Source organism: Microtus oregoni, unplaced genomic scaffold, assembly GCF_018167655.1.
Source record: "Microtus oregoni isolate MIOR12 unplaced genomic scaffold, Mior012 000037F_ref0000500, whole genome shotgun sequence".
NCBI lineage: Eukaryota > Metazoa > Chordata > Mammalia > Rodentia > Cricetidae > Microtus > Microtus oregoni.
The window spans coordinates 3855005-3864743 of record NW_024543096.1 but is presented as its reverse complement, the minus strand read 5'-3'; positions in this window follow the sequence as shown (position 1 = coordinate 3864743).

Sequence of the window (9739 nt, the reverse complement as noted above, 5' to 3'; positions counted from 1 at the left end):
AGCGTGTGATACTCTAATACTGAAATAGTGAAGCTGGCAAGGCCACGAAGAGAACAAGGTTGCTGCCTTGATAATCTGACGTCAGACACCCTAAACATTCTGCCTGCTTAAAACCCACCTGGCCGTATCCCAGAGGCATTTTGGTAAAAGAAAGTAAGGCGAGGGATTAAGTTGTAATTTAAACAAAACTGATTATCTGTATTTCCGTAGGCAGGACCTTAAGTCATTTTAATCTTGGTTAATAATTTATGCCCCGATCATCAATTTTGTGAACAATTTTAAAATTCTCTGGCAGATTGTTTTAAACTTCAGTGCAAGGCTATTTTCAGTTTTCAGCGTTCCTTTTAGCTATTGGTATTAAACATACATAACACATTTCCCTGGAAGCAGATACAACCCAGCTGTTAAGGATAAGATAGGAAAAACAGACTAAACATGAATTGCAAGTGTGAATATTTCTTGAAGAGAAAGCCTTTGTAAGCTATGTTGCAAGGCACTGGATCTGGGGAATAACATTTTAAACATGACTATCACTATTTCAAGATAGTCAAATCTTTTGCAAGATGTGACATATTTCTGTGTATTAGTAGAATATTGTCTAGACTACTATCAAGAGTGGCTTAACAAGAATAGTGATACCGCCTCAAAGTTCAAGTACTAGCAAGTCTAGGAATAAGGTTTGTTTATAGGACAAAATATAAATATATGTCCTTAATTCTGCAGCTTCAAGGTAAAAGGCGAGCGTTACCAGTAGAATATGCCACAGTAGCTTTAATGGGAGTGAGGGATATAAAAAGACTACTAAAGAAGTAAATAGAAAAGAATAGGTTCACAGATATTAATCTCTTAAGAGCCATCACAGCTCCTGTGGGTGTGTTATTTCTTGCCTAATAAATATGTCTATGTGTATGAGTATTAACCCCTGAAAGATATCATGAGTGAATGTAGCACATAGAGTTTTAGGCATTAATCGTAGTTGCCCTGATATATTACTGCAAAATGAAATGACTCCAAAGTACCTCTAATGTCTTATCATGGCAGGCTGAGTGAACATCAGTGCATTTACATCACCAAAGAGACAAATGAATTGGCTTTAAATATATCATCAATTGTGAACTCTGTAATTTGTCATAACTGACACAGCTTTCGATGTCATGCGAAATAAATCTGTGCAAGAAGCTATGGCTTCTAGGTTTTTACATACCTGTGAGCAGGAATAGGAAAATATCAGATTTTCAGTGTTGCTAATATGATTTCGCCTATTTTCAGAGTAAAATTTTGGGAAAATTACTTTATCTGGTAAAGGCTTTTGGTGCACAAGCTTTATTCTCTGGGTTTGACTCCAAGACTTACTACTAGTGAGTTTATTTTTATATTGATATTGATAACTTTATATAATTTTTGCATTTTAAATTTTATCATAAAGATTACTGAAAGCCACATGTGAAATTTATTTTAAATAAATTTTAATTACTCCATAAAATGAAGGACTTACTGAACACAAAGGCAAAGTTTTAATGAAAATAACCCTTTTTGTGTCAGCAGGACTTCTTTCTCTAACTTTAAAACACTTCCATTACTTTCTTGTCTTTTCTTTTCTTTTCTTGAAAGTAAGGTTTAAATAAGAGTTCCTTTTAGTGATGGAATTTCTCTGGAGGATGCAAAAGATAAAGATTTTCTATGATTTGATTAATCACTCTGATCGGCTTTAGAAAACAAGATTTTTCCTTATTCATGTATTCCCTTAAAGTTTCCTTTAATCCCTCTTCCTCCATATGCCTCTGAGCTATGGGTAAACATAAACATCACATTAGCCACATTTCCTGAACTTAAATCTGCTTCAGGTCAGATCAGGGCCACGCTGACCAGGAACAGACTCCTTTTCCTTCTTTCCACTTCCATTTAGGGTAAATTATGGAGGACACTTGGAGGTCGCCTCCGAGCACTAATGTCCTGGTGACTACCCATTATCACCAATTTGAAATCTACCAGATACTTCAACCTGATGCATTCAGCCTCTTCATGTTAGCCTCCTCAGATGTCAACAGTTTCTAAGCAGTGGGCAGGAAACCTAGATATCTACTACCTGTCCTCTGTGCCGACAAATGACCTCCACAGGCTCATCGGCAATGTCCAGTGTAGGTAACTAACCCTTTCAGCCCTCTCAGATATTTCTACTGCTGCCATAGGTCAGACTACCACTATCTCCCATCTAGACCCGTTCCTCTGCCTCCTCAGACTTTCACCAAGAATGAATCTATAGACTTATTTCTTATTGGCACAGGAGACCATTTCCTAATTATAACTCCAGCAGCACAAACACTGAGAGAAACAATTAATAAATGGACCTCCTAAAACTGAAAAGCTTCTGTAAAGCAAAGGGCATGGTCAATAAGACAAAATGACAGCTTACAGAATGGAAAAAGATTTTAACTAACCCCACATCAGACAGGGGTCTGATCTCTAAAATATTCAAAGAACTCAAGAAATTGGTTACCAAAAGAACACATAATCCAATAAAAAGAAAATGGAGTACAGACCTAAACAGAGAACTCTCAACAGAGGAATCTAAAATGTTTGAAAGACACTAAAGGATTAAGGAAATGTTCACCATCCTTAGTCATCAGAGAAATGCACATCAAGACAACTCCGAGATTCCATCTTATACCTGTAAGAATGGCCAAGATCAAAAACACTGATGACAACTTATGGTGGAGATGTTGTGGGGAAAAGAGAACACTTCTGCATTGCTGGTAGGAATGCACGCTGGTACAACCTCTCTATTTGTCAGTGTGGTGATTTCTCAGAAAATTAGGAAACAACCTTCCTCAAGACCCAGTAATACCACTTTTGTGTATATATCCAAAGGATGCTCAATTGTGCCACAAGGATATGGGTTCAACTATGTTCATAGAAGCGTTGTCATAGCCAGAACCAGGAAACAACTTAATGCCCCTTGACCAAAGAATGGATAAGGAAAATGTGGTACATTTACACAATAGAGTACTATAGAGGAGGAAAAATAACAACATCTTAAATTTTGTAGGAAAATGGATGGAACTAGACAACATCATTTTGAGTGAGGTAACCCAGACACAGAAAGACAATTATCACATGTACTCATTCATAGGTGGTTTTTAAACATAAAGCAAAGAAAACCAGCCTACAAACCACAATCCCAAACAACTTAGACAACAATGAGGACACTAAGAGAGACTTACATAGATCTAATCTACATGGGAAGCACAAAGTCGAAAAAGACAAGATCTCCTGAGTCAATTTAGAGCATGGGGACCTTAAAGGAGGGTTGAAGTGGGGAGGAAAGAGGCAGGGAGGGGAGCAGAGAAAAAATGCAGAGTTTAATAATAATCAGTAAAAAAATGAAGAAAACAAAAAAAAAGAAAGAAAATGGCCCCCATAGGAAGTAGCACTAGAGAAGGTATAGCTTGTTGGAGTAGGTGTGGCCTTGTTAGAGGAAGTGTGTCACTGTGGGGTCAGGCTTTGAGGTCTCAGATGCTCAAGCTAGGCCTAGTGGGGCTCTCTCTTCCTGCTGTCTGAAAATAAAGATGTGGATGACTCAGATCCTCCAAAAAAAACAATTAATAGTCATCTTCCTTTCTTTTGAAAATATCTTTTTTATTCATTTCATTTCATACATACATAAAATGGATTTTTGTTGAAATAGGAGCGGCGGGGCTGCATCCCGGCACCCGGCCGCCCACATGGCTAGCTCTAGCTTATGCCCCGAAATAATTACACGGAAACTGTATTCTTTTAAACACTGCCTGACCCATTAGTTTCAGTTTTTATTAGCTAGCTCTTACATATGGATCTAACCCATTTCTATTAATCTGTGTAGCTCACGAGCTGGCTTACCAGGAATGATCTTAACCTGCGTCTGCCTGGAGTGGGAGAATCATGGCGACTCCCTGACTCAGCTTCTTTCTCCCAGCATTCCGTTCTGTTTACTCCACCTACCTAAGGGTTGGCCTATCAAATGGGTCTAGGCAGTTTCTTTATTAATAAGAAATCACTCCCACATCAGATTTTGATCATATCAATCCCACACTCCTCCTTTCAAATCTTTCAGGAGCTTCTACATTTGTACATTCCCCCTTTAAATTTTATTTCTTTAAAATAATGTTTTTAGAATGCACACAGTCCAATTAAAGCTGCTCATATACAAAGAGATGTAGAATCTTCTGCTGGAATGTGGTCAGTCTACAAGGAACCATCCCTTAAAGAAAATGACATCTCTTTATCCATGTCATCAACTCTCAATAATTCTTAAACTAGAAATGGCAGCTAAGGTGCCCCTCTCCCTCCCATTCATGCAAGAATGGTCACTGGCTTGATCTTATTGCAAGTCATGGGCATACAATTTCCACTGCTGTTCAAGAATGCCATGGCCCATGCACTCTCTGAAATTTGTTTCTTAGAATCTTTCTTTTCCTCCTTCTTAGATGTTCCTTGAGCCTTTGGCAAAAGAGTATGTAATATAGCTGTCTCATTTATGGAAGAGAAGTCCACAGAGACTTGTTCTCTGCATTTTAGTTAGTTGTGAGGCCAGCTAGTGTATTTACTGGCAGTCTACTCAAAAAGACTCTTTTTTTTTTTTGGTAAGGACAGAGAACTTCACCAATTTGTGAGTACAATGAGTAGTATTGTGACAGTGGTAAATAATAGAAAGCATAAAAAGAATCAAAGCTATTTACTGAAGTAGTAAGGGCGGCGGTGAGGCTGCATCCCCAACACCCCAGCCGCCTGCCCGGCTAGCTTATACCCCAAAATAATTACACGAACACTGTATTCTTTTAAACACTGCCTGGCCCATTCTCTTCTAGGCTAATTCTCACATATTAATTTAGCCCATTCCTAATCATCTGTGTGTAGCACCCCAAGGTGCGCTTACCAGGAAGATTCTAGCCTATGTCCATCCTGGGTCGGAGCTTCATGCCGGGAGCAGGGCATGGCGTCTCTCTCAGGCGTCTGTTCCTGAGAGGAGAGCTGTGAGTCTCTGAGCTCACTTCCTCTTCCTCCCAGCATTTTGTTCTGTTTACTCCTCCCACCTATCCTCTAACCAATAAAATGGGCCAGGGCAGTGCCTTTATTAGCCAATGACCTTCCTCCATCATTTCCCCTTTTTCGGTTTAAACAAAAAAAAAGGCTTTAACATAGCAAAATTACATATAACAAAACAGTTATCAAGTAAAAGTTACAATAATCTTTATCATAACTAAGGAAAACTATAACTATAACTAACTATTCTTTGACCTTAAATCTCTATCAATAAAGCAAAATCTATACTAATGTAAATTATTCATATCTATATCATATCCCCCTTTAAATGTAAAAGAACATTTATAAACCATATTTGGGAACATGGGCGCAGTTTTTTCTCTCCAAACTGCTTCCTGCTGAATGGGGGCGTCGTTAATTAGGTCTTTCATGGTATAACCTGTGTGCTAGTTTCATCTCAGTTGGCAGTTGAGCGAAGCAATTTTTTGAAGGCGTGCACAGGAACCATTCAGGAGGACGTGGTCCATCATACCACATTGGAATAGAAGAAATGAACAGCGTCTCATCCTCTGTGAAAACAAAATAAGAAACTCTTTTCCAAAGTATCATATCCTTAGATCCAAATTCAAAATATTGGATTAGTTCAGCAGCATTTATAAACAAATATCTTTTAGTAGCTGTTGCTCCTTCCTCAGCATTCAAACAATTCAAAGAGAGCATAATAGCATACAGTATCAAAGTTCTCTGTGTATTTTCCATCTTTGTGCAGCTTTGTTTAAACCTCTATTTAGTTTATTTTTACTTTTAACTCTTTGCTTTTTGAGATAGGTTCTCTGTATCTTTGACCTGAAGTAACTCTGTAGACCAGGCTGTCTTTGAACTCTCAGAGATCCGCCTGTCTCTGCCTCCCAGGCATTCGGGATTAAAGGTGTACACTACTACACCTTGAACTCACAGAGATCTGTTTGTCTCTGCCTTCTAGGCACTGGGATTAAAGGCGTGTGCTACCACACACACAACTTTCTTCCTTTTTTTTTTGTTACTTTAAGAACTTTAAATTTTAGTCTGCATATATTTTTAACACACTTCAAACCATTCAGAAATTTTCTTTGTCTTTGAATCTCTCTTTACTATATATCTCTCTTTTTCTGACCACACGAGCCTTTAAATTACTGAGCAATATGGGTAGGATTAAAGGCGTGGCTTTGCCAGCTAGATCCAGTCCATTCCTTAGCTTTCCAGCCTCATGGCTGAGGTACTGGCTGTAGCCAGCAAGCGAGCTTCAGCAGCCTGTGTTTGCAAACCGCAGGGACCACCTGCGTAAAAGAGTCAGAGTTTGTCCTGGCAGGACAGCCCAGAAAGCCGGCATTTTTAAATGGCGCAGCTTTTTTCCTGCTATGGCTGAAAACCGAAAAGCATGCGTTCAGCTTTAACCGTTTAAGTGTTTCGTGGCAGGACCTCTTAATGAGCTGCAGGCTTTTGCAGCTAAAGCTGAGTCAGGAAGCCTCTCTTAGATGACGCACCCGCTTGCCTCTAGCAAGCAGAGCAGACCCGAGAACACAGCGAGTCAAGTTGCCATCAAACAAATCGTAGCACTTTACTCCAAATGCTCTATTCAAAAGCTCTGTCTCCCGTAGGAGCCAGACAGAGATCGCAATGGCGGCACAGCCCCAGGAAGTCGCGCTTTAAAATGACACAGCATTTTTTCTGCTACTGTTGCCGAATCAGGAAATCTCTCTACAGCATGCCACCAACAAATAGCAAAAATCTGTGTTAAACTCTCTCTCCCTTATTTTTAAGCCTTCTCAGGTTTTTTAAGTGGATTTAGTCCATCACGTGGGGCGCCACATGAAGTAGTAAGGGCGGCGGCGAGGCTGCGTCCCCAACACCCCAGCCACCTGCCCGGCTAGCTTATACCCCAAAATAATTACACGAACACTGTATTCTTTTAAACACTGCCTGGCCCATTCTCTTCTAGGCTAATTCTCACATATTAATTTAGCCCATTCCTAATCATCTGTGTGTAGCACCCCAAGGTGCGCTTACCAGGAAGATTCTAGCCTATGTCCATCCTGGGTCGGAGCTTCATGCTGGGAGTGGGGCATGGCGTCTCTCTCAGGCGTCTGTTCCTGAGAGGAGAGCTGTGAGTCTCTGAGCTCACTTCCTCTTCCTCCCAGCATTTTGTTCTGTTTACTCCTCCCACCTATCCTCTAACCAATAAAATGGGCCAGGGCAGTGCCTTTATTAGCCAATGACCTTCCTCCATCAATTTACTCTTCATTGGAATGACTTTTCTTACCCTCAAAATATACATTCTATTAGAGAAAATTAATTTAAATAATTATGTTAAACACACAATTTTTCAATACATTTTATTCATTTAAAATATGCATATGAGCATTATCTATGATTACAAGCATGAATGCTCATATAGATAAAACTAAATTGCCTAGAAGTTATGGAGGGGTCTATTAGTAGAAGTTGCTAAATGGTAACCAAAATGTGCTTTAAGAGTATAACTGTTAGTGTGTGGGGACAATGGGGATGTTCTATTGGGATCTCACCAAGGCCAGCTGGCCTAGGTCTCAAAAAGCATGGGATAAATCCGGACTAGCTGAGCATAGCGGACAATGAGGAATACTGAGAATTCAAGAACAATTGCAGTGGGTTTTTGATCCTACTGCACGTACTGGCTTTGTGGGAGCCTAGGCAGTTTGAATGCTCACCTTACGAGACCTGGATAGAGGTGGGCAGTCCTTGGGCTTCCCACAGGTCAGGGAACCCTGATTGCTCTTCGAGCAGATGAGGGGGGGACTTGATCGGGGGAGGGGGAGGGAAATGGGAAGCGGTTGTGGGGACGAGGCAGAAATCCTTAATAAATAAATAAATTTAAAAAAAAGAGTATAACTGTTGATTCCATAACTAAAAAGAAACTTTTAAAAGTATAATAATTACATTAAAATCAGGTAAAAATCTTCTGAAAGGCTATTTTTTCTTCAATAGAGATATACATTTATCTCTATTGCGTGTTATCTAACAGAAACTTCTATAAGAGAGATATATTAGTTCACATAAAATCTGTAAAAATCAGAGTGATAAAACAAGTATAAAGAAGAACAGGGAGATGATGAGATGTTGAGTCAGACACAATGGGTAAGCAGTACCTTTCTTAGTAAACCTTTGCTAATACCAAGACAAGTAAGCCAGGTATACAGATGATATCAATGAAAATAATTACAGACCAAGATTGTATCCTGCTGAGGTAAACTATTTAACTATCCTCCCCAAGTTTGCTAATTTTAGGTGTCTGGCTACTGATGCTACTCTCTGCTTCTTGTGGCCAGTCACTACTCTTGCCTTTACAGGAAAGACTTGCTTATTTGAGTATAAACGTATGCTGTGGTACAGCTCCTTTGGATATCAGTGTGGCAATTTCTCAGAAAATTAAGAAACAACCTTCCTCAAGAGCCAGCAATACCACTTTTGTGTATATATCCAAAGGATGCTCAATTGTGCCACAAGGACACATGTTCAACTATGTTCATAGCAGCATTGTTTGTCATCGCCAGAAACTGGAAATAACCTAAATGCCCTTCGACCAAAGAATAGATTTGAAAAATGTGGTACATTTACACAATGGAGTACTACACAGCAGAAAAAAAAATGACATCTTGAATTCTGCAGGCAAATGGATGGAGCTAGAAAACATCATTTTCAGTGGGGTAACCCAGATACAGAAAGATAATTATCACATGCACTCACTCATAAGTGAGTCAAGAAAACCAGCCCACAAATCACAATACCAGAGAACCCAAACAACAATGAGCAATGAGAACCCTAAGAGAGACATACATAGATCTAATCTACATGGGAAGTAGAAAAAGACAAGATCTCCTGAGTAAATTAGGAGCATGGGGACCTTTGGAGAGGGTTGAAGGGGTGGGGAGAGGTTGTGAGGGGAGCAGAAAAAAAAATGTAGAGTTCAATAAAAATAAAAAAGGAAAAAAAGGACAGACGTGTTTCTCTCTGAAGAGAAGCAAGTTTCTTGAAAAAAAATTATGCTGCTCAGTCCTGCTATGGCTGGAAGGAGGCTTGCTCAAAGACATCTGACTTTCTTAATTAAGAAGGTCATCTTTAATGAACCTACTTTGTAAAAACAATAACATGTCAGCCATTTAGTTCGTCTTGGCAGATGTTGCTCCAATAAGCAAATTAATTAGGTATTCATAACAGCACTACAACTTAGCCTTGAATTTATTTATTTTTTTCATTTAATTGGGGAATAAGTATGGTAAAACAGAAAATTGACAGGAATGGACTTTTGATTTGAACATGACTGGGCTCAACCATTCCCATATTCTGAGAAAACATTTGTGGGTGTGTCTGAGAGTTTTTTCCCCGGAGAGTTTGGAATTTCGATCAGTGAACTTAGTACAGAAAATATGCTATCACCACCATGGACGGAAATCATTTGATCCCATGGGAGCCCAAAGAGAACAAACAGAAAGATGAGAGTAGGAACAGTCTCTTTCTCTCCTGAACCAGCCATTTTCTCACAGACTTTCAAACTGAAGTTCCTGAACCTCTGACCTTGCAAATCTGGGTTTATACTAACACTTTCCCTTCCCCATGCCTTATTCTCTGACTTTTGAACAGGAATCAAGAACTCAAGAACTGAACCATCTGCTCATATAGCTTTCAAGCCTGCAGACATGGACTA